This window comes from Pongo abelii, chromosome 5, assembly GCF_028885655.2.
Source record: "Pongo abelii isolate AG06213 chromosome 5, NHGRI_mPonAbe1-v2.0_pri, whole genome shotgun sequence".
Classification (NCBI taxonomy): domain Eukaryota; kingdom Metazoa; phylum Chordata; class Mammalia; order Primates; family Hominidae; genus Pongo; species Pongo abelii.
In genome coordinates, this window is record NC_071990.2 from 40,813,744 (window position 1) to 40,837,721 (window position 23,978).

At 49.8% G+C, this 23,978-nt stretch overlaps 1 protein-coding gene across 1 annotated transcript in view; it reads right to left on the reverse strand.

Moving 5' to 3' along the window:
• Positions 1 to 21,547, reverse strand: part of LRFN2 (leucine rich repeat and fibronectin type III domain containing 2) — a 196,957-nt gene extending 175,410 nt beyond the window's left edge. Inside the window, exon 1 of the mRNA XM_002816856.5 lies at positions 21,467 to 21,547. The gene's annotated coding sequence lies outside the window, so the exon portion shown is untranslated. The remainder of the gene's footprint in view (positions 1 to 21,466) is intronic.
• Positions 21,548 to 23,978: the final 2,431 nt, after the last annotated feature.

Sequence of the window (23,978 nt, forward strand, 5' to 3'; positions counted from 1 at the left end):
CTGGAGTTTCCAGACTTTCCCCAACTCTAAGAAAAATTGGAGGGCAGGATGTATAAGAGCCAGGACCATCTAGCAGAGGAGGTAGATCCCAAATCATTATAGAAATCCCTAACATTAATCCAACTTACAAAGGATGTGAAGGACCTCTTCAAGGAGAACTACAAACCACTGCTCAATGAAATAAAAGAGGATACAAACAAATGGAAGAACATTCCATGCTCATGGGTAGGAAGAATCAATATCGTGAAAATGGCCATACTGCCCAAGATAATTTATACATTCAATTCTATCCCCATCAAGCTACCAATGACTTTCTTCACAGAATTGGAAAAAACTACTTTAAAGTTCATATGGAACCAAAAAAGAGCCCGCATTGCCAAGTCAATCCTAAGCCAAAAGAACAAAGCTGGAGGTATCACGCTACCTGACTTCAAACTATACTACAAGGCTACAGTAACCAAAACAGCATGGTACTGGTACCAAAACACAGATATAGACCAATGGAACAGAGCAGAGCCCTCAGAAATAATGCCACATATCTACAACCATCTGATCTATGACAAACCTGACAAAAACAAGAAATGGGGAAAGGATTCCCTATTTAATAAATGCTGCTGGGAAAACTGGCTAGCCATATGTAGAAAGCTGAAACTGGATCCCTTCCTTACACCTTATACAAAAATTAATTCAAGATGGATTAAAGACTTACATGTTAGACCTAAAATCATAAAAACCCTAGAAGAAAACCTAGGCATTACCATTCAGGACATAGGCATGGGCAAGGACTTCATGTCTAAAACACCAAAAGCAATGGCAACAAAAGCCAAAATTGACAAATGGGATCTAATTAAATTAAAGAGCTTCTGCACAGCAAAAGAAACCACCATTAGAGTGAACAGGCAACCTACAGAATGGGAGAAAATTTTTGCAACCTACTTATCTGACAAAGGGCTAATATCCAGAATCTACAATGAACTCAAACAAATTTACAAGAAAAAAACAAACAGCCCCATCAAAAAGTGGATGAAGGATATGAACAGACACTTCTCAAAAGAAGACATTTATGCAGCCAAAAAACACATGAAAAAATGTTCATCATCACTGGCCATCAGAGAAATGCAAATCAAAACCACAATGAGTTACCATCTCATACCAGTTAGAATGGCAACCATTAAAAAGTCAGGAAACAAAGGTGCTGGAGAGGATGTGAAGAAATAGGAACACTTTTACACTGTTGGTGGGACTGTAAACTAGTTCAACCATTGTGGAAGTCGGTGTGGCAATTCCTCAGGGATCTAGAACTAGAAATACCATTTGACCCATGTCAAATAGTATCCCATTACTGGGTATATACCCAAAGAATTATAAATCATGCTGCTATAAAGACACATGCACATGTATGTTTATTGCAGCACTATTCACAATAGCAAAGACTTGGAACCAACCGAAATGTCCAACAATGATAGACTGGATTAAGAAAATGTGGCACATATACACCATGGAATACTATGCAGTCATAAAAAATGATGAGTTCATGTCCTTTGTAAGGACATGGATGAAGCTGGAAACCATCATTCTCAGCAAACTATCCCAAGGACAAAAAACCAAACACCGCATGTTCTCACTCATAGGTGGGAATTGAACAATGAGAACACATGGACACAGGAAGGGGAACATCACACACCGGGGACTGTTGTGGGGTGGGGGGAGAGGGGAGGGATAGCATTAGGAGATATACCTAATGCTAAATGACGAGTTAATGGGTGCAGCACACCAACATGGCACATGTATACATATGTAACAAACCTGCATGTTGTGCACACATACCCTAAAACTTAAAGTATAATAATAATAAAAAAAAAAAGAAATCCCTAACATTTATATTCAAGCCAAAACTTGGTATGACGACCTTCAAGAGCAACCTTAAAGAGAACCACTTAAAGTATGGTGACAGTAGGAAGGGGAAGGCCCATTTCCTTAGTCTTTACAATATTATGTCTGTAGCCCCTACATCCCCCAATTTTAAAGATGAGGAAACAGTTTTAAAGAGAGGAGAAGACACTGGATCAAGGTCATACTGCAAGTCCCTGGGATTGCCAGGATTCAAGGTCAGCCTGAGACTCCCTCATTACTTAGCCTACCTAGCTTCCTGGAGAAAAGAGTTGGAACCACTCAGGAAAAGAACAGTCTCCTGCTACCAAGGTCCTCTTCCCTGGATTCCAATGAGGAAACAAAAAGGCACTTTTTCTCTGGGCTTCTAGTTTTCCTCCAAAGCTGGGAGAAAAATCAAAATGGCAGACACAGCCTGCTTCCAGCGAATAGGACAAAATTATGAGGTGGGAGGCCCTTCTGACTGATGCCGCCTTGGCTAAAAGAAAGAGCAAAAATAAATCTCCCTCAACCCCAGTCCCTAAAGAGCATAAGGGAAGCAACCTGTCCACTTCATTCCTTAAAACACATGATTACAAAGCTGTCTTGATCCTTGACGTCCTCTCTGTGTCCCCATCTTCCTCCTCTCCACTTCTGAATCTCAGCTCCAGAGAAGATATGGGACACCAGGCAACAGAGCCAGAGAAGCCAACAGAGGTGGAACCCATGAGAGGGAAAGAATAGCAATTAGAACTTACATTGAGCATTGACTATGGACATGTTTGCATACAAGCACTTTGCTGTTGATTTTCACTGTTTTAGAGGACTAGGCACACCGTTACCCATTGAATTCCACAGCAGCCCACCTTGAGGAGTTCTGATGGGATCAAGGGGCAGACCTGGCCTGGCTAAAGTGGAGGTGCTGGTGAGGTGGCACCAGCAGGTATCTTACAGAGACTATACCCCACAGATGAACTCCTAAGGCTCTGCTGGAAAACCCACAACAACTGCCATCACATTCTTCAATGCCCCTAGACAGCCTGCTCAAGAACTGGAATGCCCAAACTAATAGCTCTACCAGCTGCCAGATGATCAGTTTACCCCCAAAACATACAAACAAAATTCACTCTTCCCAGACGATCTGCAGTTTCCCCCTCCCTTCTCTTCTCTCTGTCTCTCTCTTATAAATTGGGTTTTACCTGTGTGAATTGACAGCAATCTACTGACTGTCTTCCTCCTAAGAGAAATATGTACAGATAACTAAGCCTCAGTCAAGGTTTGACAGCAGCCTGGGCTGGCCTAGGCCTCTCTGGGAAAATAACCCCAGGCCTGCCCTTCCACAATGCAATTAAGATACATGTGGACTGTGGTGTCTGCCCTGTGTCCTGTGAAACCCCTGATCTGTGGGCCTGGGGAACTGTGAGTTGGCATGCAGGCCTGGGATCTATGTGTCTAAGATGGTATATGGGAAATTGAGACAGCAGCTTCTCTGCTCCAAGGAGACTCTTAGACGGTTCTCAGGTTTTATCAACAGCAGCCAACATGGCCCACGTGGGTGAGGGGCAAAAAAAAAGTTATGTATGTCGGTGGCTTACTGGCCTCCCCTCAAGATGAAGATAAAGATACTATGTGTGCTCTGTTTCCTGTCCTGTTCCAAATGCCTCACTAATGCTAAGAAACACAGTGCTAAATTAAAGCCTACTCTATCCTCTGAGTCAGATGGCCAGTTCAAACCTGTGATTATTCCTAGTGTCACTGGGTTACTAAACATCTCCCCCATTTCCTTCCTTCCTTCCTTGCTTCCTTCCTCCCTTCCTTCCTTTTTTGAGATGGAGTTTCGCTCTTGTTGCCCAGGCTGGAGTGCAATGGTGAGGTCTCGGCTCACTGTAACCTCTGCCTCCCGGGTTCAAGTGATTCTCCTACCTCAGCCTCCTGAGTAGCTGGGATTACAGGCATGTGCCACCATGCCCGGCTAATTTTGTATCTCCCCCATTTTCACCTGTATTCTAACAGATAAAGAAACTAAGGCAAACAGAGATCAGATGACTTGCCCAAGACCACACAGAGCCAGACAGAGCACCCACTTACACTGCCTCCAAGCGGGGATAAATGGTGTGGTACAATGGGAAGGACATGGGTCACTTTGTCAAGAGCCCTGCCTTCCAAAGGTAGCTCTGGGACCCACAGCTTCATGTGGGAAGAAAATTGAACAATTAGGGAGAGATAGCTTGGTAGCCAGGGAGCTGGGAGGCAGGAAGCATGAGTCCCCACCTACAATCCAGGCGACAGAAGATTGGGACTATATTTAAGCCTCCAATGGGACAGAAGCCCTGGAGGATGGGAGCCTGTTGTTTCCAGGGAGGACTGGCCTGGAACCAGGGTACATTCGAGGCATTTAGACCTCAGGGCTTTGCGGGGGTAGGGCAGGGATCATAAATGAGGAAGTGGGCCTGGGAGGGATTTCCAGGTTGAAACAAGAGCCCCAGAGGCCAACAGGGTGTGGACTAGAGAATCTTCACTGAGAGTCAGAAGTTCGGCTTAGAAACCAGATGGAAAAGGCCTTCCATGGTCAGGACCAGATGGGGTTTATATCAGCCCAGAGTGACACCCGTTTGGCATTGTGGTTGGGGGCAGGAGCGGCCAGGTGGAACGCCGCACTGCCCAGATTTCGCTGTTCAGACATGCCAAGGAGGATTAAGTAATTAAACTGGGGACCAGCAAGTCATCTGCCTGGTTCAAGCCTGGCTCCACACTGCTCTCACCATGGCAGAAGTTCTTCTGCACTCTGATCTCCATGCCTTCAATTTCACTCGTAGTAATCCATCCTCCACACAGCTACCTAGGCCAAATTCCTTAAAGGCAAATCGGACCGTGTCATTCTCAGCTTAAAACTTTCCAGGGCCTCTATTGACTTCTCCACCAAGACTAAGCTCCTCTGCATGGCATGCAGGGCCCTCTCAGGTCCCGCCCTGACTTTGTGTGCTGCCATTCAACTCCCTTGCCCCTGCCTCACCCTCTGCATTCCCTCCAGCATGACACTGCCAGCTGCACCATGTTCTTGGGCTGTGAATGTCTCCCTTCCCCATCTCTGTGGTTCTCAACCCTAGAATCAGAATCCTAGGGAAGCTTTAAAACATCAATGGCCTGCCAACTGTCTTGGGGGTAGGGCTCAGGCATCAGTGTTTGTTATAGCCCCCCAGGTGATTCCAACGTGCAGCCAGGGCTAAGAGTCACTATTCTCTCTCTAACCAACCCTCAACTACTTCCTTGAAGATTCAGCCCAGGTGTCTCAGCCAATCATCAAATATTTATTGAGCTGGGCACTATTCTAAGCAGTGGATATAAAAATAATAATGATAGCTAATATTTATTGAGCACTTGCCATGTGCCAGACACTGTTCTAAGTGCTTTACATAGATTAACTCATTTAGCCCAAACCACACCTCTGTGGGGGCAGGTATTATTATTTCTCCCATTTTACACATGAAGAAACAGGGACACAGAAAGATGAAGCAACTTCCCCAGAGTCACACAGTGGTGAGTTGTGTAGCCAGATTTCTGCACAGGCAGTCTAAGCACCAGTCTGCACTTTTAACCCCTGGTCCACCCTGTCCCTTCCCCATTCCTGCCCCACATTGTTCACAGGCTGCAAGAGAGAAGCAATAAACCAACAAGCAGATACAGAGTGTGGAAAGGAACACATGGGGCGGGGGGAAGCTGCCCTTAGTGACAGCAGCAAGGGGCCCAACTTTAGACTGGGAGTGGTCAGGCCATCCCTAAAAGCAATATTTAAGCTGACGTCTGAAGGACGAGTAGCGTCCAGCCATGCAGAGGGTAGAGAAATGGTGTTCCAGGCAGAATGCAAAGGCCCAGAGGTGGAAAAGAACATGATCTCTTCTAGTAATGTTCACGGTTCCCTCAGGGTGTGGGACATGGGGAGAAGGCACAAAGGAGGTATAGAAATGGACAGGGCCAGTGCCTGGCAGGCCACCTAAAGGGTTAGGATTTTACCCTAAACGCACTGAAACATCTTCAGCAAGGTGTGTGCATTGTTTATGGGAGAGTGGCCTAGAGGAACTTAATGGGGCCATTCAAGAGGGTGCTGCAGCCATTTAGCAAGAGGCCCCGGAAGCAGAGCTGGAGAGGAATCACCTCTTGCTGGAAGCACTGCAGGTTCCTGCCTCCAGTCATAGGACCATCATGGTGCATTATAATTGTTTGTTTACCCCTCTGCCTCCCCATCAGACTGGGAGGCCCTTGAAGGCAGAAACTAAGTCTAATTAGCTAGCCTCTGTCACCTAGCAGAGACCAATACTAGGTGCTCAGTAAACATCTGTTAACTGCAAATGAGTTGAATGGAATCATGCAAGGCCGATTAGGTTGGCAACATGCTGAATAATTTCTTCTTTCTCCTTCATTGATCTGGGGACTTCACAGACCTTGGCCAGAATAAGAGGATGCTGCACCCCTCCAACCCTCAGTAGAGCCCCTTCTCTGACACCCACCATGGGAAAGCAGTGTTGGGCTGTAGATAATTTGCAGCAGCCAAGGTCTGTCATTTCCCTAACCCCCAGCAAACCCCATAAGGCAGGGCAATGGGGAGGGAGGGAGCTGAAGCCCAGAGTCCTCCTGAAGTAGCAGAACCTCGAGATTCCAGGTGGCGCTGGGTGTTTTAAATAGCCCAGGTTTTAGCAGGCGATTTGGGCACCCATTGTGGGTCTGCACTTCTGACAGTGAGGGCAGGGCCAGGTCCGATGTTGGAGCATCTGTGGCCCTCCTTTCTGCTGCCGTCACCACCAGCAGGTGGATCCCCAAATCATGTGATGCCCCACCTCCATCCAAATCAGAGACAGGCAGAGGAAAAGGGGAAGAGCCTTTGAGGGCCCCACAACAAGTTGGTGGCGGAGCTGGCATGGCCATGCAAGTGTCCAGACTCCCAGCCTGGTGCTCTCTCCATGGCACTTCTCAATTGACCTGCCTAGCCCCTCACCTGCCCTCACTGCTCCTTGAGTTATGTCTCTCTGGAGGTGCTGAAGCTGCCCAGAGCACAGAGTCTCCAAAACAGGGTGGGGCTCCGAAACAGGTTCCCTCGGAAGAAGCAAAGAGCCAGGCCCTTCAGGACAGCAGCTACCCCTCCTCCCGTTCTGCTCCTTCGCTTTGCCAACAGCGTGATGGTTGAGGGTGTAGGGCCAAATCCCTGCATGCCACTTATCACATGTGTGGGCCTGAGCAAGTTACTTAAACCCTCTATATCACAGTCTCCTCACTAGGACGTAGAGATGATAGTTAAAATAATAGTACCTGTGTCCTAGGTTGTCATGGGCAATAAATTAGATAATAAGTGCAAAGGGCTTAAAACAGTGCCCAGCATGTAGTAAGTGCTTACTTAGTGTGAACATCAGAGAGAACTTTCTAGATCAGCATCAAGGGACCCGGGCCATTATCCAGTTCATTAACCCCCTGTGTGCCTCTGTTTTCCTATCTGTTAAATGGGGGAGTGATGCAGCCATGTGAGTGGCTTAAAGACAACCATGAAATGCTAATTACTATGGGAAGTGTTTGGAAGTTAAAGAGAAAAAGTACCTTACAAGTGGGAGGCTTGATGGGCATATGACCCCGCAGCAGAGGAAGGGGCCCATGAAGCACCACCAGCCCAGCAGGCTGTCTGGGTTTTATGGGGCTTGGGGCCCAGGCCACTTTCCTGAACATCATTTAGAATTTATAGACTCTTGTCCCTGTCCTTTCTGTTTATTTAGTTGCCTTAGAAGGCAGCCTGGCATTAATAGCATCTTTGCTGCCCAACCAGGAGAATGAAGCCTTTTCTACGTTTAATCCCCAGCTAGTGGAAGGAGTGAGAGCTGGAAGTCCACAGAGAACCCTGGGGCTGCTGGTGGGCTCCTATAGTCAGCAGATGGGCTGTTAGCAGGTGGGCATGTTCATTCTGCAACAAGGTGCCTCCTCTACCTGCTGGGGGAAGGATCAGATAATGACAACTACATCAAATAGAATATTGGAGCCAAAGGACCGCACGAGCCTATGTCCCGCCAAACCTGCTGCCTGCATAGCTGCCCCGGTGATGACTGAGACCTCATAAACTTCATATGAATTTGAACAGAACTGAAAGGGACTGGAGGCATCCTGCCCATTTATCAAACACGAAAACAAGAGTGAGAAGCATCAGCTGAGAACTCCTGATGAAATCTAATCCTGCCTTCATCACTTACAAGCTGTGTGACCTTAGCTTAGGAATTTGGCCTCTCTGAGCCTCAGCTTTCTGTCCTATAGAACAGGTTTAAAAGTACCTGCCCTGACTATTCCAGAGGCCATTGGGATGAAAAATGAGACCAGGTACAGTTGGGAGGAATTTGGAAAGGATAGGAGGCAAGCTGCAGCAGAGTGGTCAGGAGTGTGGGGCACTGGGGCCAGATGGCCTGGGTGCCAGTCGCAACCCAGCCACTTCCTCGCTAGGTGACCCAGGGTGCATTACTTGACCTCTGTGTTTCAGTTCCCTCTTTGCTGTAATTTGCCTAAATGACAGTTTTGTGAGAATGAAGTGGGAAAGCATCTCTGAGCCTACCAGAGCTCCACAAATGTGGGCAGCTAAGAGAGGCTCCATCCCTGAGAGTGTCTAGAATGGCTTAGGGCATGGCAGTGGATATCAGAAACAACTGGATTCAAATCCTGGCTCATCCATGCATTTGCTGTGTGACCTGGGTAGGGTGCCCAACTCATCCTAGTTGGCCTGGGACTTTCCTAACTTCAAAACTGAAAGTCCTGGCCGGGCACGGTGGCTCACGCCTGTAATCCCAGCACTTTGAGGGGCCGAGGCAGGTGAATCACCTGAGGTCACGAGTTCGAGACCAGCCTGGCCAACATGGTGAAACCCCATCTCTACCAAAAATACAAAAATTAGCCAGGCATGGTGATGTTACTCGGGGAGCTGAAGCAGGAGAATCACTTGAACCTGGGAGGCAGAGGTTGCAGTCAGCCGAAATCGCGCCATTGCACTCCAGCCTGGGCAACAAGAACGGAACTTGTGTCAAAAGCAAAACAAAACAAACAAACAAACCACAACTGAAAGTACTGTATCCCAGGAATCCCTAGTCTCAGGCAAATTCGGACAGTTGGTCACCCTAGACTTGGAGCAAATCTCATTGATATTTTGAGCTTCAGTTTTCACATGTGCAGGGAGGTAATACCTACTTTGTAAAAGTAGTTGGGAGACAAAATGAGAGAATGCATATAAATTATGGTATAGACAAACACTTTAATAATATATGCCATGTGCCAGGTGCTGTAGCATTTTGTAGCTATTTACCATTTTATACTCACGACAACCCTAGGGATTAAGTATTGTTGCTAGCTCCATTTTACAGAACGGGAAAGTGAGGCTCAAAGAGCTAAGTGACTTGCACGAGGGTACACAGCTCCTAAGTAAAATTGCTGAGATTTGAACCCAGCTGTCTGCCTCCCGGGCCTGACTCACTGTGCTAGAATTCCTCTCACATATCAACTGCTCATCAAGTAGTAGCTATTAACAAGAAAAGCAACAGAAATATCAGCCTCGGAGTTATGCTCCCAGTTTGTGTCCATCACGGGGCAGGGGGGTGGCGGGGAGTGTTGGATGATTCTGAGCCCACAGGAAAAAGTATAAGCTTCACTTTACCTTTATACTTCACATTTTCCATAAATGTGTGGCCTGTTCCATAAATCTCAGGCTATGTAAATTTGGCGCATAATTGGGAGGCACTGCAGGTACCTGCGGCTCCAGAATAAAATCCAGGCAGCTCCGGAGAGACAGCAGGGCCCCATTAGCAAGGACAGAATGAGAAGTGGGCAGGGAGCAAGATTCACTTCACAGCAGGGCCACGGAAGTGCAGATGTGCAGGGCTGCGCTCTGCCAAGGATGGCTCCTTGGAGTCAAGGGACTCACAACATCCTAAGGCTCAGGACCCTTTTCCCCCACCTCCCCCCACAAGGGACATGCAGATGGCACAGGGGATCCCTGCTTCTCCCAAAACATCTGCCTCCCTTCCCCATGAGTGTGACCTGGGAGACAGGGAGATGAGTGTCTGGGCCATGGCAAGTGGCATATTGTGGCCTGACTCCAGCCATGGCAATAGGTCCTTAGGATGATGGAGGAAGCGGGGATGTGAGGATCTGGAGAGGAAGGACTCCTCAGGATGGTCCACATTAGACCCAGTCACCCCTCCCAACTCCTGCTCAGGCACCAGGCATCTCAGGCCACAGCAGGGCTTCCTCATTGCTGTGCACTAGTGAGGGCAGGGCTGGACCTCGCAGAGTGCGCAGAACCCCCAGCTCTTCCCCTGCTGCCCGCTGGCTCACTGTGCTTCTGGGAGCTAGGCCCAGCTCAGAGGTGCTCCTGGGCTGCAAGCAGCTTTGCCTCTGAAACAAAGGGCAAGGGAACACACAAAGGCAGTCCTGAGAGTCAGGATGTCACCCTCCCTCCGTGGACACAGGAAAGAAAGAGGGTGGATGGCAACCACACCACCCAGCCAGGGCTCTCACCAGCCTTACTCTGCGCCTGCCCTTCTGCCTTTGCTTGGGGGCCAAAACAGTGGATATTGGGGCCCTAAACATCTGTGGATATTGGGGTAAAGGAACTTGGCCCCTTGCCCTGGGGACATTTCCTGCTGTTGCAAAGTCCCCAGGCTTTTCCCCTGGGTGCAGTGAAAACATAAAGAAACGGAAGTCGTGTAAGGACAAGGATGCCTCTTGTAGCACCATGAAGCCATCCCACCCCGTCCCCACTCTCCCACCCCCAATCCAACTCAGGGATCACAGCACGTGACAGCATCCATCCTGGTTAAGAGAGTGGGCCCAGGAGCTGGCTGCTGGGGTTTGAATCCAGCTAATTCAAAGTTGAATTTTACTGTAATAGCTGTGTGACCTCGGGCAAGCTACTAACCCACTCTGAATCTTCATTCCTTCACCTGTAAAATGAAGTAATAACAATACCCACTGCACAGAATGAATGTGGGCATAAAATAAGTACATAAAGCTTATTTTAGAATAGCACAGGGCTCACAGCAAGCATTCAATACCCGGTAGCCATTATTATTATGGTATAATATAATATAATGCAAGCATGACCTGGTCATTCCATTAGCCTTCCTGAGCTACAGTTTCCTCACATTTAAATGGAGACAAGTCTGCTTGCCCTACTTCCTCCCTGTCATGGGGTCCAAAGAAGACAGGCATGGCTGCAGGTAGAGCTTTAAAATGTATAAAGTGCTATATGCATGGAAGGGATTAATATAATGCATCCTCCAATAAATACAAAGCAGCGTAAGCCTAATTCCATAGGGTAACATGATACAATGTAAGATAATATTCTGCATTAAAAACTGAATTGGAGAGAGACAAGACAGATGGAGAGAGAGACGGAGAGGCATAGAAAGGCCAAGCAGAACAGGGACAGAGAGTGAGGGCTGAAGTGAAAGAGCAGCTAATCAATGTTGTACTGTAATTTAAAAACCAATATACAGTAAATATCAGCCCGGCGTTGCAGCGCAGCAGCACGGCAGGGCAGCCCAGCCTGAGATAACTCATGCCTCAAGCTGGGCCAGCCACCACTGTGTCCCACAGGCCTTCCCTGTAACTCATGATCCATTGCTCTGTCTCCGGAGCTGCCTGGATTTTATCCTGGAGCCACAGGTACCTGCAGTGCCTCCCAATTATGCACCAAATTTACATGGCCTGAGATTTATGGAACAGGCTGATCACAGAGCCCTAGAAGGAGCTCAGGGCCTTGCCTTCTCTCCCCACCCCAAGAGAGAGACTCTGAGCTGGGGCTTTGGGTCCTGGCCAGCCTGGTTCTGAGCAGACAGTGACTGGGAGGCCTGGGCTTCAGTCAGGTCCCACCCCCAGCTCTCCTGTGGTTCTTGCTGCTGTCTCATTCTGGCCTTCACCACCTTCCTGACTCCTCTTCCTATGGACCCACACCAACCCTCCATCATCACCTCATGTCCCACCCTAGATACTGACCCATGCATGATCCGTTCCTGCACTCTGACACCCCTGAGTTCCTAAAACCCCACCCCCACAAGCATTCCCTCCTCCAGTCTGGTTCTCCCTGCTGGAGGTCCTCATCCCCTCTTCTGGGTCCTGGCCCAAGGCCCCTTTTCTTTTCTTTTCTTTCTTTTTTTTTTTTTTTTTTTTGGATACAGAGTCTCACTCTATCACCCAGGCTGGAGTGCAGTGGCACGATCTCAGCTCACTGCAACTTCCACCTCCCAGGTTCAAGCGATTCTCCTGCCTCAGCCTCCCGAGTAGTCGGGACTACAGGCACCCACCACCATGTCCAGCTAATTTTTTGTATTTTAGTAGAGACGGGGGTTTCACTGTGTTGCCCAGGCTGGTCTCAAACTCCTGAGCTCAGGCAATCCGCCTGCCTCAGCCTCCCAAAGTGCTAAGATTACAGGCATGAGCCACCGCACCAAGCCCCCAAGGCCCATTTTCTTGCCCCAGATGCTTTCCAAGCCCTTTCAAACCAAAAGATCCAGGAGGGTCCCTTCCCCATCACTAGGAGCAGCCCTGGGACAAAGGTGTTGGGGTGGGTAGGAATATGGCCCAGGAGGATGTCTCTGGCTTTCTCCCCACACACCAGGCCAGGCTGAATCAGAAGGTTCCCGATCCAGGTTCCCCATCCCTTCTGTGCCCCGTGAGTGCTCCCAGCACAGCCCCGCCCTCACGTAAGTATTCAACAACCCTATAAAGTGGATGCTACTCATATCCCTATCCCCATCCCAAGGCATTCATGACAGTTTCAAAAGGCTTCAATACTCATGTCCTGTGGCCTAACTCCTATCCTCTGGGGTGCTGTGTAGAGGGCAGCCTGCTTCTCCCCAGGCCATTTCATGTGGACCCCGCCTAGTTACACAAGCCTAGAATGAGATCTTCCTTCCCCACCGTGGTTTATTTTCCCAGCAGTCTGATCCCAACATGCATAAGGGCCAGGTGGGAAGGCCAGTCCTGAACTTATCAGCTATCATCATCCAAAACCCTCTGCTCCAAGATTCTTGTGACCCCTCGCCTGAATGCAGTGTGGCTGTAAGGTACAATGAAAACCCCATCAGACCAGAAACCACTTCATAACATCTGTGCCTCAGTTCCCCTTTATGCAAAGTGGTTATAATCATAACGTCTATCCTGACTGCCTGGTAGGATTGTTGCAAGGGACAAATGAGATCATGTGGAGATTCCCCAAATTAATGTCTAACTTAAGAGACGGTTGTTAGAAAGGAGTATCAGTTAAGAGGGTCCTCAGTGGTATTTTCCTAAGTATGGTCCTCTCCATGCTTACAAAAATACCACTATTTCTACTACTACTACTAATAGCTCACACATATATAGTGTTCAATATGTGCCAGGCACTGCTCCAAGTACCTTATGTATGGTAGTTCATTTAATTTTCCTAACAATCCTGTGAGGTGGGTACTATTATTATCCTCACTTTGCAGATGAGAAAACTGAGGCACAGAAAGAATAACCCACTCAAGTTCACACAACCAGGAAAACAGAACAGTGCAAATCCTACAAATGCAGGCACAGGTACACACATTTCTCCCTGTGAGAAAAATGCTCCATCCACGAATTTTGGTGCCTAAATGTTCCCTAATAATGTGCCTTGTGTATCTGCTTTATCCTCCTCCTCAGACATAAACTTCCCAAGGACAAGGACTGGTCTTCGCTCATCAGATGAAGACTTCCCAAGCATCAGGGATCTGCTTTGCCCATTTGCAACCACTCTGTGATTGCAAGCACAATCCCTGCCAGCAGCCTCATTCACAGATTCTTGCCCCTCAACAGCCTGGGGAACCACCCTCTCCTCCAGGGCAATAGCCCTTATTGTCATGTGCTTAGAAGGTGTGACTCTGGACAGAGAGTCCAGGATTTAATGTCTATTCCAGGGTCTCTAGCCTCAGCTCCCCTTCTTCCCAGCTCAGCCCCTGTGACATAAGTCCTCAGGCTAGGAGGAAGATTAATGGTTCCTTTCAGGCCAGCTGTCTCTAAATTGGGACGATGACCCCAAATCTCTTCATCCTATCAGTTTCTATTTGGGTAAGATGGTAAGATGTCAGCTTAGTGGTAGAGCGGGGTGGGAAAGCAGCTTGAGAGCCTGTTTCTTAAGTGGACTTCATTACCATCACCGTATAATCACCATCATCATTATCATCATCATCACCACCACTATCAGCTTTACATCAAGCAGTTAATCATGTGTGACCTTGACTGACTCCTAAGCAACACACACGAACACACACACACACACACGAGAATGCAGGTGAGGGGCTGCACTAGAAATCAGCCAGAACTTGGAACCACCACCCCCAACATAATCAAGTCCTGGGGTCCACAAACAGGGCTGGAAAAAGTGCAGGAGAAGAAGTCAAATGATCGGTGAGACTGAGGGCTGCGTGCACACATGGATTGGAGAGGTAATTCACCTTTGCAGTGTCAGGCCCCCTGGGTGGCACATAGTAGGCATTCAATTAATGCTTGCTGAATTAAACTAAACAGGGGAAGACTGCTAGCCATCAAGTCATGAAAGGGATGGATGAAGGAGGATGGGATTGCTTACCACATCTTAAAGGAACAGGCTCTCTGGGCCTTAAAGTTTGAAGGAAGTGAAGGAGGCACTTCAGAGCAAGCTAAAGGAAACCTCACTGCCATGGCAGGCAGAAAAGCACAGAAGCTATAGCCTCAAGAGGGGAGGTGGGCTGAGACTACAAAAAAGGATACACTGATGATGAGCGTAGCTTGATCCCATCATGAGAAATGGCAATGAGAGGGCTTATTTACCTCGACCCTAAGGACAGAGGCAGTCCACTCTTCTCCCACACCCTACTTTGGTGAAAACAAGTCAGAACTGAAACTGGAATGCCCATGGGCTGCCCCAGGGTGGCATTTCTCACTTGCTGGAGTTTAGTGTGAATAAAAGTTTCTAGCAGACTGAGAGCCAGGAAGGAAGACACGATCACCAAGAAGCTGCTGGAGTATGCACATGTCCTGGCTGAGAAGGATAGAGGGTCTGGTCACCCTTTGTCTGTGTGTGAATCTCCCTGGTCCTTAGTTTCCCATCTTTAACACAGGGACAAAATATACCCTTCCTGTCTTCCAGGGTTGTTCTACAGAGCAGAAATTGCTACGGCAGCTCCGAAGTGATAGGTGAATCTCCGGACCGGATCCAGAAGTCTTGGCACTCATCCTGACCCTGCTACCTGCAAATCCAAGCCAGTTTCTTCATCCATATACAGAAGAAGACATGGTTTTGTCCTCCTGAATGAGGTCAGAGGGCTATAGGAATGACAGGAGGCCATGTATTGACATGCTCTCTAAAGTAGACAGTGAGCTGGAAGGGTTGAATGGCACCCGCCCATGTCTTTGAGGGAGAAGCCGGTGCAGTGGAAAAAGGGAGTGTGTGCATGTGTGTGTGAATATGTGGGAGTGTTGCATTTGTAAGAGAAGGTGTATGAACTCATGAACATGTGTACATGAATGTGTGCTGTGTGTGTACATGTATGAATGTACAAGTGTGAGTATTTGGCAGTGTGTATATGTATGTGAACATATGTGTGAGTGTGAGCATAAATGTGTGTGTGCATAAGTATATGTGTGGGCATGCAAGTGTGGATGTGTGTGAGGTATGTGGACATGTGTACACTGGTGGGTGTGTGTGTGTATGAATGTGTGTGTATGTGCACATGTTATGTGGTAAAGTGGGGAGGAAAGAGACACCCTCATTCAGACGGCAGCCCTGGGATCCTGGTCATTCCAAATGACACCCAGTTACAGTGTTTGGTCATAGACTAGTCAGGAGCATGAAGCAAAGAAAAGCCTCAGGTCAGTGCTGTCTGGCAGAAGAGGATGGGAAGGAGGATGGAGGACCCCAGCCAAGTAACTTCCAGGGCCTAGATGGCTCCGCAGAGATGTCTTTGCTCTGAGGCTGGATCATGGACTTGTAAATCAAAGGATCAACGACCTGAACTGAAAAGGCCTTAGGAGAGCACACAGGCTCTAAACCACAGGCGAGGACAGGAAGATAGAGGGGATGGCCAAAGTCACACAGCAAGTTCCGGGCAGAGCTAAAAGGAGAGCTCATTCTAGGTTCCGCTGCACCCCAGCAAGCATTCTCTGACCAGCCATCAGTGTCTTGTGCTATAGGAGGACCTCTAACCTGTCACCTCCATGACCCCAGATCCCCATCCATCCTCCCTCCATTCTGCCCCAGAGGGACATTTCTAGGTATTATAGTGGCTTCATTACAGGAAAGGTTGAGTCAAGGAATCAATTCTACCCATCCAGGAATCTTCAATACCTTTTTAGAATGACAAGGTCCCAGCTTACAGTCATTGTTAGGCACTTTTAAGGGGTTTCCAGGAGCTCAGAAAGTCAGAAATGCCTTTGCCCTCACTGCCATCATCCATTGCTCTCTCACTAGGTACTGAGACCCTAGCATGGCTCATTCCCCAAACTTCTCCAAGTCCTGTAGGCTGAGTGGCCACATTTCTTATGTTTTGGGGACCAGAGAGAGTCATGTAACATCAAGGCCTACTTTACAATCATTCATTCTGAAGTAGGAGCCTCCACAGACCCTCAGTATTAGTTGGGGGACCCCCTGGCTTCTTTGACTAAAGCCGCCTTAACAGGAGAATGAAAAAGAATGGGGTAGCTGGGAACAGAGTACTACTTTTGGAGAAAAGGAATAGGAAGTGAGTCCTCGGGAAGAAGAAATGGGAGGGCCAATAGACTTTGCATCCCCAGGAAGTTTATTAGAGATCTGGGTTAAGGCAAGAGGGAGCCTACTCCTCTGTGTTGTTCTACACCAAAATGGGGTAGAGGAAGGGATGTGTTGAGGGGAGAGGACCCAGGCAGGAAACGTGGAAGGAAGAGGGGTTCAGAGATGCTCAGCTTTCTGCTTCTTTATGTTGTTTCTGGGCATGTAAACTGTAGCTTAGCTCCTGCTGGTGGGTGAATTAATATAGGACATGCCAATAATAAATGCAGTGAATTCTAAAGAGCCCAACTTATTTTGCAATCTCGCATGTTTTTGGGGCTGCCCTGTTAATATTGGAAGGTTGCCAGGGAGGCCCCGGCTCTCCTGCAGACAATCCCAAGCAGGTTGATAAATTACGAGAACACAGTTTTGTTCCTTAATCCAGCTTGGCACAGTTTAACACCTATATCTTGTCTCTATAGTTCCAGTCTCTTCCTCAGGTTGGTCTGGTCTCCATTAGGCTTGGCCCTTGGAGACATTTAAAAAAGCAGGCCCAGATGTGTTCAAATCAAAGATGCCCTGATTTTTCGTTGCATGGAAGCCTTGCGTCTTCTCTGCAGGGCTCCCATACCTTCTATACAACCCTCAGTTACAATGCAAGGAAATCACTCAGAAAAAAAAAAATAGACTGATAAATCACGACATGGGTAGACTGTGTCATTACTAAAACTTGCTTGGTGATTTGGACTCAATAGTTGAACAAGCTGAGTGGCCCACAACATAGCTATTTTTGACCCTCTGTTCAAAGTTTAGTTTTGTGTTCTTGGGCAGTCAATCCAACACTCTCCCGACCTCTCATCTTGATAAAATGGAGATTCCGAGGGTTTTTCATGGCTTACCTGCTCCCAGGTGATGCTGACGCTGGTCCACAGACCACACTTGGGGTAGCAAGTTGCAAGTGCATCTGTCTCCCTCACTATCTTCTGGATTCCCCCTGACTCATTAATCCACCTCTTCTAACTAACACTTACCTCTGTTAATTTTAAGACAATGCATCCTCAGTGGTGACAATATCGCCCCCAAGGGGGCAAAAATGTGTTCTTGGTGGGGAGGCAAAAAAAGAGAACTTAATCTTTTGATATACAAAGTACAGATATACATATAGTATATCTGTGGTATTAAAATGTAATGGGAGGGTGTGATTAGGAGAAACCCTCCAAAAATGCTGCCCATGTGCCCCTTCCTAGCTTCCTGTTACCAGTCCTACCCAATTATCTGAACCACAACTGCCCTGTTTCTGCAGGTTCTTAACACCCCTTTTCTCAGAAGGCACAGTGTCCACCTGCCTGGCCTGTAATCACTGGTTAACTGCAGTCCCACATGAAACTGACCCATGAAAGTCCACCTTTAGTGCCCTGATACCTGAGTATAATTATATTTGACATTTTAGTGACAGTCTTAATGAGAAAGGGTCACAAATATAGCTGTGAGTGCTAAAGGGCTTGTCCTGTTTACAAAGTGCAGTCACACATGCTGCTGTGCCCTTCCAACAACTCTGGGGGATGAGCATTAGCATCCTGTTTCATCAGTAAGAAAACCAGGCCCCTCTCTCAAATTGGATGTATCCCTCCCCCAACTACATAAATAGGACCCAGTTCAATCACAACCCCTGCCCAGGCCCGACAGAGCTGTATCCATTCACTTTACCTGGGCCTCACAACATTCCCTTGAGGTCACCCTTGGGGGAGTGGGCAACAGAGTCAAAAAGAGAAGACTGGGTGCTGGCGGCGGTGGCGGGGGGGTATTTTACATTCAAACCTCAGACAGGAAAGGGTGGCTGGTGATACTTGTAAAATGCAGAGCCCCACTTCCTGAGCAAATGTGCATGGCCATAAAAATCCAAAACAAACGACAGAAAGGGAGGGAAGCAAGTGCCAGGGCCCCAGAGGTGAAATTTGCTCCTCAACCATCAATTCTCAAAGATTTCTGGAGGGCTTTCTGGAGGCTTTTAACAATCAGCTTATGTCTGATGGCATCAAACCCTCCTGGCAGCTCCCTGGACGGGGGAAGTCGGCTGTACTATCCTCCATGTCTCTGAGGAACTCTCCCTCCCTTCCAACCCTCCCCGTTTCAACTGAAGACTCTCCCAGATCTGAAAAGGGGTTTGGGGACTGCCAGGAAAACATCAGGTCATAATACATCTGTTGGGTACATGCTATTATTTTATTTTACCGGGTCAAAACACAAAGACTCACATTGTTAACCAAGATATGGCAGAGCCAGAATTTGAACCCAGGCCCCCCAAGTTGAGGTTTCATTCCATTATATGACAATGCTATCCCTTCAGTAAGTTGGACCCTAAAACTCCACCCCTACCCAAAGGAAAATCACAAAATACTCAAATTGTTGTTGCTCTTGTTCAGAGTCCAATTCCACTTGGCCATCCCATGTTGTTTATGGCTATATGTCTCTGCTTCCACTCTAGCAGCCTCCCCCATCAGACTGTGAACTCCCTAGATGCTAATATCTACCTTAGGAAAGGGGATTTTCTGAAAACAATTAATTCCAATTTCACTTCTCCACTGTCCCTAGGTAGACAGACCCCACGCCAGGAGCTTATAAGCCTCTATACATCCACCCCGCAAAAAAGGAGAGCAGAACCTGCCCAACCCCACAGGCTGAAGAGGGTTGGCAAACTGGCACTTGGAGGCCAGAATCCCTGGTTTTTTTTTCCTTTGGAGCTGAAGCAAAGATAAGAAGAGCAATTCCTCCTTCAGTCAAAGAAGGACTCAGTTGGCCAGAAGGCTGCCTGGTTTCCCCGGTGGCCCCACCCACTCTGACTGCATTTTCTTCCCATCTATCTTGCTTCTCCTCCTCAGCCTCACCTCCTGGAAGCTCCCAGTTCACCCTGTCTCAGAGCAGACTCCCCAGCTTCTCACGTTTCTGGGCCTGAGCAAAGAACTGGCACTTCACAGAAGAAGGAACCCTGAACCCCAGCCTCCAGCCCACAGCAGGCAGGCACCCAGTCTTTCTAGACAGGAGACGGAGCTGGGAGCCAACCTTCCAGAGGCTGAAACAAAAATGCCCAAGTTTGCTGTTTGCATCCCCAGGATGAGGGCAGGAAGATAAATAATTACATTCCTGGTCAGGAATTAGACCAGAAACTCCAAATTGAGGGCTGGGCAGGGGGCCTGAGCAGAAGCATGTGAGGAGGCCAGAGAGATGCAACTCTGCACTCCCAGCCAGAGTCAGAAGGGAAAGATGACATTCCAGCATCAGCAGAAGGGCCCAGGCAGCTGGCATGGTCGGCGGAGGCTGACAGCTCCAAGTGCAGGCCTTTCGGAGCTTCTCAATCCTCCTTACAGGACTCTGACCCCCTTCGAGCTCCTATGTACCCCACAAGGAAATGACACTGCCCTCAGGGCTCTGCTCTGTGTGGCTATATAAAGCTCCTGCCAGAGGGCAGCGACCAGACCAGGGCACAACCCCAAAACCTAGTTCCCTTGCTCCCCACCTTGAGTTCCAAATCGGCCCCCACACAAGAATAACAGCCCACATAGAACCTCTAGCCCTGGCCCCTGGGAACTTCACAGCCCAGGGAATGGCAGTTTCCTCCCTAGCTTTGCTCCTCCCCAGCAGCAGGGGTTCAAATTCCTGAAGCTGCCCCCTCCCCCAGTACTAGAAGGCCAATCAGGCCATGGAGGCCACAGCTGCCACCTCCCTGAAACATACACATGCGTACACACACACGCGTACACACACACATACACACACACACACACACACTCCATTGTGGCCAGGGGAGGGGGTCATCATCTATAGCCATGCCTGTAACTCCAACTCAAGAGTGCAGGCTCTGACATGTTCCCTGTCCCTGCAGGTGTCTGTCTGTCTGCAGCTGCCTGCTGTCGCCGGGTGCATTTGGCAACAGTCTGGCTCAGTCCCTCTGCGGTCTCAACTCAGGCTCCCTTCTCCCTCCTGCTCTGGTTTTCAGAGGCTCTATCTCCCTAGAACTCTCTGCCTCTGTCCTTTGTACTGGGCTGATGGGAAGACGAGTAGGACACCTCCCTCAGAAGGTCTGTGCAAAGTAAGGCACTGTCCACCTCGGAACGGTCCACTGCTCTCCCTCCTCCCTGCCCAGGCCAACCTTAGAACCAGGGCAAGGCTGGGTGGGAGACAGAGACCTAGGAACCCAGGCATGGCTAATGCCATTTTCCGTATTGCTTCATCATGCCATTCTGATGCCCCAAGCTGCACACACACACAATCCCCCTGATCTGCTTTCTGCCTGAGGCCAGTATAGGGTCCCTGAACCTACCCTACCTGCCTCCCCAAACTGCAACCATGCCTTCCTTCTTCCCATCCGCTCTGCATCAACCCCTCTGCACTTGGCTTTACCCCACCCCACCCAGTCCACAGAGCTCAGGGAGTCCCCGGCACCCCCACCTAGCCCCCAGCAATGGCTCTAGCCAGGCCTTGCATGTGTGGAGATGCAACAGAGTGGTATCTGGCGGCAAAGTTCTCCTGCTGCTTTCAACGGTTCCATCCACCCGTGCCGTGGCTCCCCGTCTCTCCATCCTGGTCTCCAGTTTCACATGGACCCCGCTTTCCCCGCTCCCCGCCAGAGTTTCACCCCCTCTATTGGAAATAAAGACTAAAGAAAGGAAAGGAAATCTCTCGCGATAAGGATGGGCGAAAAGAGAAGGGGGTGTCCGCATGAGCACCTAGGATGAGGGGAGTCTTCAAGCGAAAAAGAAAGGGATGCAAAGTTCCCGGTTCCCTCGGGTGCGTTCAGCCCCGCGCCGAGCTCCCGCGGACACCCGGGATCGCAAAGACGCAGCGCCAGCGACCACTCACCTGGGCGAGGCAGCATCTACCCCCGGCTGGGAGGCACCGAGGCCGGCTCCGCGGGGCGCCCGGGCTCCCCGGCTCGGCCACGCATCCTTCCCCGCCCGAGACAGACTCGAGCTAAACCCTCCGGCGGCTCCGGCGAATGCAGGCAGATGGTGGCCTCGGACGTCCACGCGGGGAGAACCCTGAGCCGCTTATTCAGTTATATCCATGGCATTTAGCAAGAAGAAGGGGGGAAAAGCACAACTTGTTCTCTTCTCTTCCAGATTAAAGAAAAATAATAATAATAATAATCCCTCCCTAGAAGGATGCCGGTAGGATTTTCCGGATCGAAGAACCCCAGGCATTCCCAGGAACCTCGGGCATCTTGGAATGTGGGGTGTCTTCAAGTTCAGACGAGCCTGCCCGGTTGTGTATGTGTGAGTGTATGTGTGTCTCAGCGAGAGGGAGCCAGGCACTCACACCCACACGCACACACAAACACACTCCCCCATACTCCCCGCATGCACACTGCCCCCCACGCGCGCGCGCATACGCGCGTACCCGGTTTCTCTCTCCGCTCCACACACACACACACACACACACACGGATCACACGCTCCAATCTGGGAGGGAGTCGGGCGGGCTGCGGAGACAGCGCAGGGCCAGCGGTGGAGAAAACCCAGCGGCCAGAGGCGCCCAGGAACCCGGCGGCCGTGCGCACCGTCCCCGCCGAGCTCTCCGGCGCCGCAGCCCCCAGTGGCGACCCGCGGAGCTGCAGGAGCCGAAGGCAGCCTCTGCGCCCGCTGCCCTGCCCGCTGCCGAGCGCACCCGCTTCCGAGACAACCAACACCGCCGCCGAAACCAGACGGATTCACGGTCCTGGCAGGGGTGGCGCGGGAACGCACGGTGGGGCGGGAGTGGGCTGGGGCCGCGGTCGCAGAGGGATGTGGGCAGGCCGCGAGCACCGGAACCGGGAGGGCAGTCTCCGCGGTCCAGCGGCACGGGCAGCCCCTGCGGAAGGCGAGCCGGGCGGTCAGGGCTGCACCTCTGCAGCTGGCGCCGGCGCTGGGGCCTCACGTGCCTAGCGCGCCCTGCAGCCGTCAGCCCGCCGCCTGCCGGAGGAAAACCCGACCGCGCCGGCCCTAGGCTGGGAGTGGGGGCTGGGACGATCGCGCCCACCCAGTCCTGGGGCCCAGTTCAGATTCTCGAATCCTGGTAAGGGACCTACGAACAACGAGCGCCCCGTGCACACACACACACGCACTTTGACTTTTCATGATTATTACAAGAATCAGTGAAGGGTGCAATGGCGCCAAGTGTTTTCACATCATCTTTACAACTCTTCACTTGTTTGATCTTCCCAGCAACCCTCATTTGATGTATAAGGAAACTGAGGCCCAAAAGAATAGAGTGACTTGTCCAAGGCATGTATGTGGTAGGTAGCGGAGCCCCTACTCAAAGCAGACTGTGAACTTAGAGTCAGAACACCCAGGTCTGGCCAGGGTCTCGTCTTTGGTTATCCTCTCTGCCCACTATAAACAACTAGTTACCGGAAAGGTAGGACCGTCCTCTGCCTTACTGGACTCCCCAAGAGGCATTTCCTTCCTTCTGAAGGAAATGAAATTTTGAGATTCCTGTTGGTACTCCAGCTGGTAAATCCAGGGGCAGGAAGAATGTCAATGTTGCAATCCTTCTCTTCTCTCCTGGTAGCTAACACATCCCGTGCACCTGTCCCGGTTACCCACAGGGAGGCACATGTGGCATGTGGATGTGTCTCTGCAGCCCAGGATTGGCTCGGCTGGATACATCTGTAACATACGACCCTGTCTCCTCTCTACACACATGCATAACTGCAGAAGCCGAGGCAGCTGGTCTTCATGTGTGCACCCTCCACATGCGTACCCCGGGAAACTGCCAAACTGGCATGCTGCAGATCCTTGAAGACAGGCCTCTCCCTGCAGGAATTCTGGAAAGCCTGCTGGGGGAGGGGCATGGCCAGGATGAAACTCAAGGTATATAGGGTGGGTTCTGGAGAGAAGGGATCTAACTCAGGAGCAGGGAGTGAGGGATAGAGGTAGGGAAGAGACATGAGAAGGAAAGTAATGAGGAAGGAGGAGGTGAGTAAAAGGAGGTGTGGAGTAGAAACTGGGGAGGGCAAGTGGGGAAGAGGAAGCAGAAGGGAAGAAGGAGGGGAGAACAGCAGGGAAACTGCCTTCCTCTTTGCTTACCTGAGGGCTTGCCTACTATTGGCGGGGGCTCCCAGGAAGAAAGGCTTAGGAAGAACCACAGCCCAGGCTCAAGTCTTTGAATTCTCCCTAGGGTTGGGGGAGGCGGGCTAGGTTATCTCCCCTAAACCTCAGTCACCCATGAGACAACCAGAATGGAGTGGCAGGGATAGGACCAAGCTGGCACCAGAGTAGAAATGGAGCTGCTTTTAGAAACCAGTAAAGCATTAGAATGATGTGAATGAGGGATATAGGAAGGATGGACCAATCTCTGCTCTTGAGTGAACCCAATACTCCATCAAGAAGTTTTCT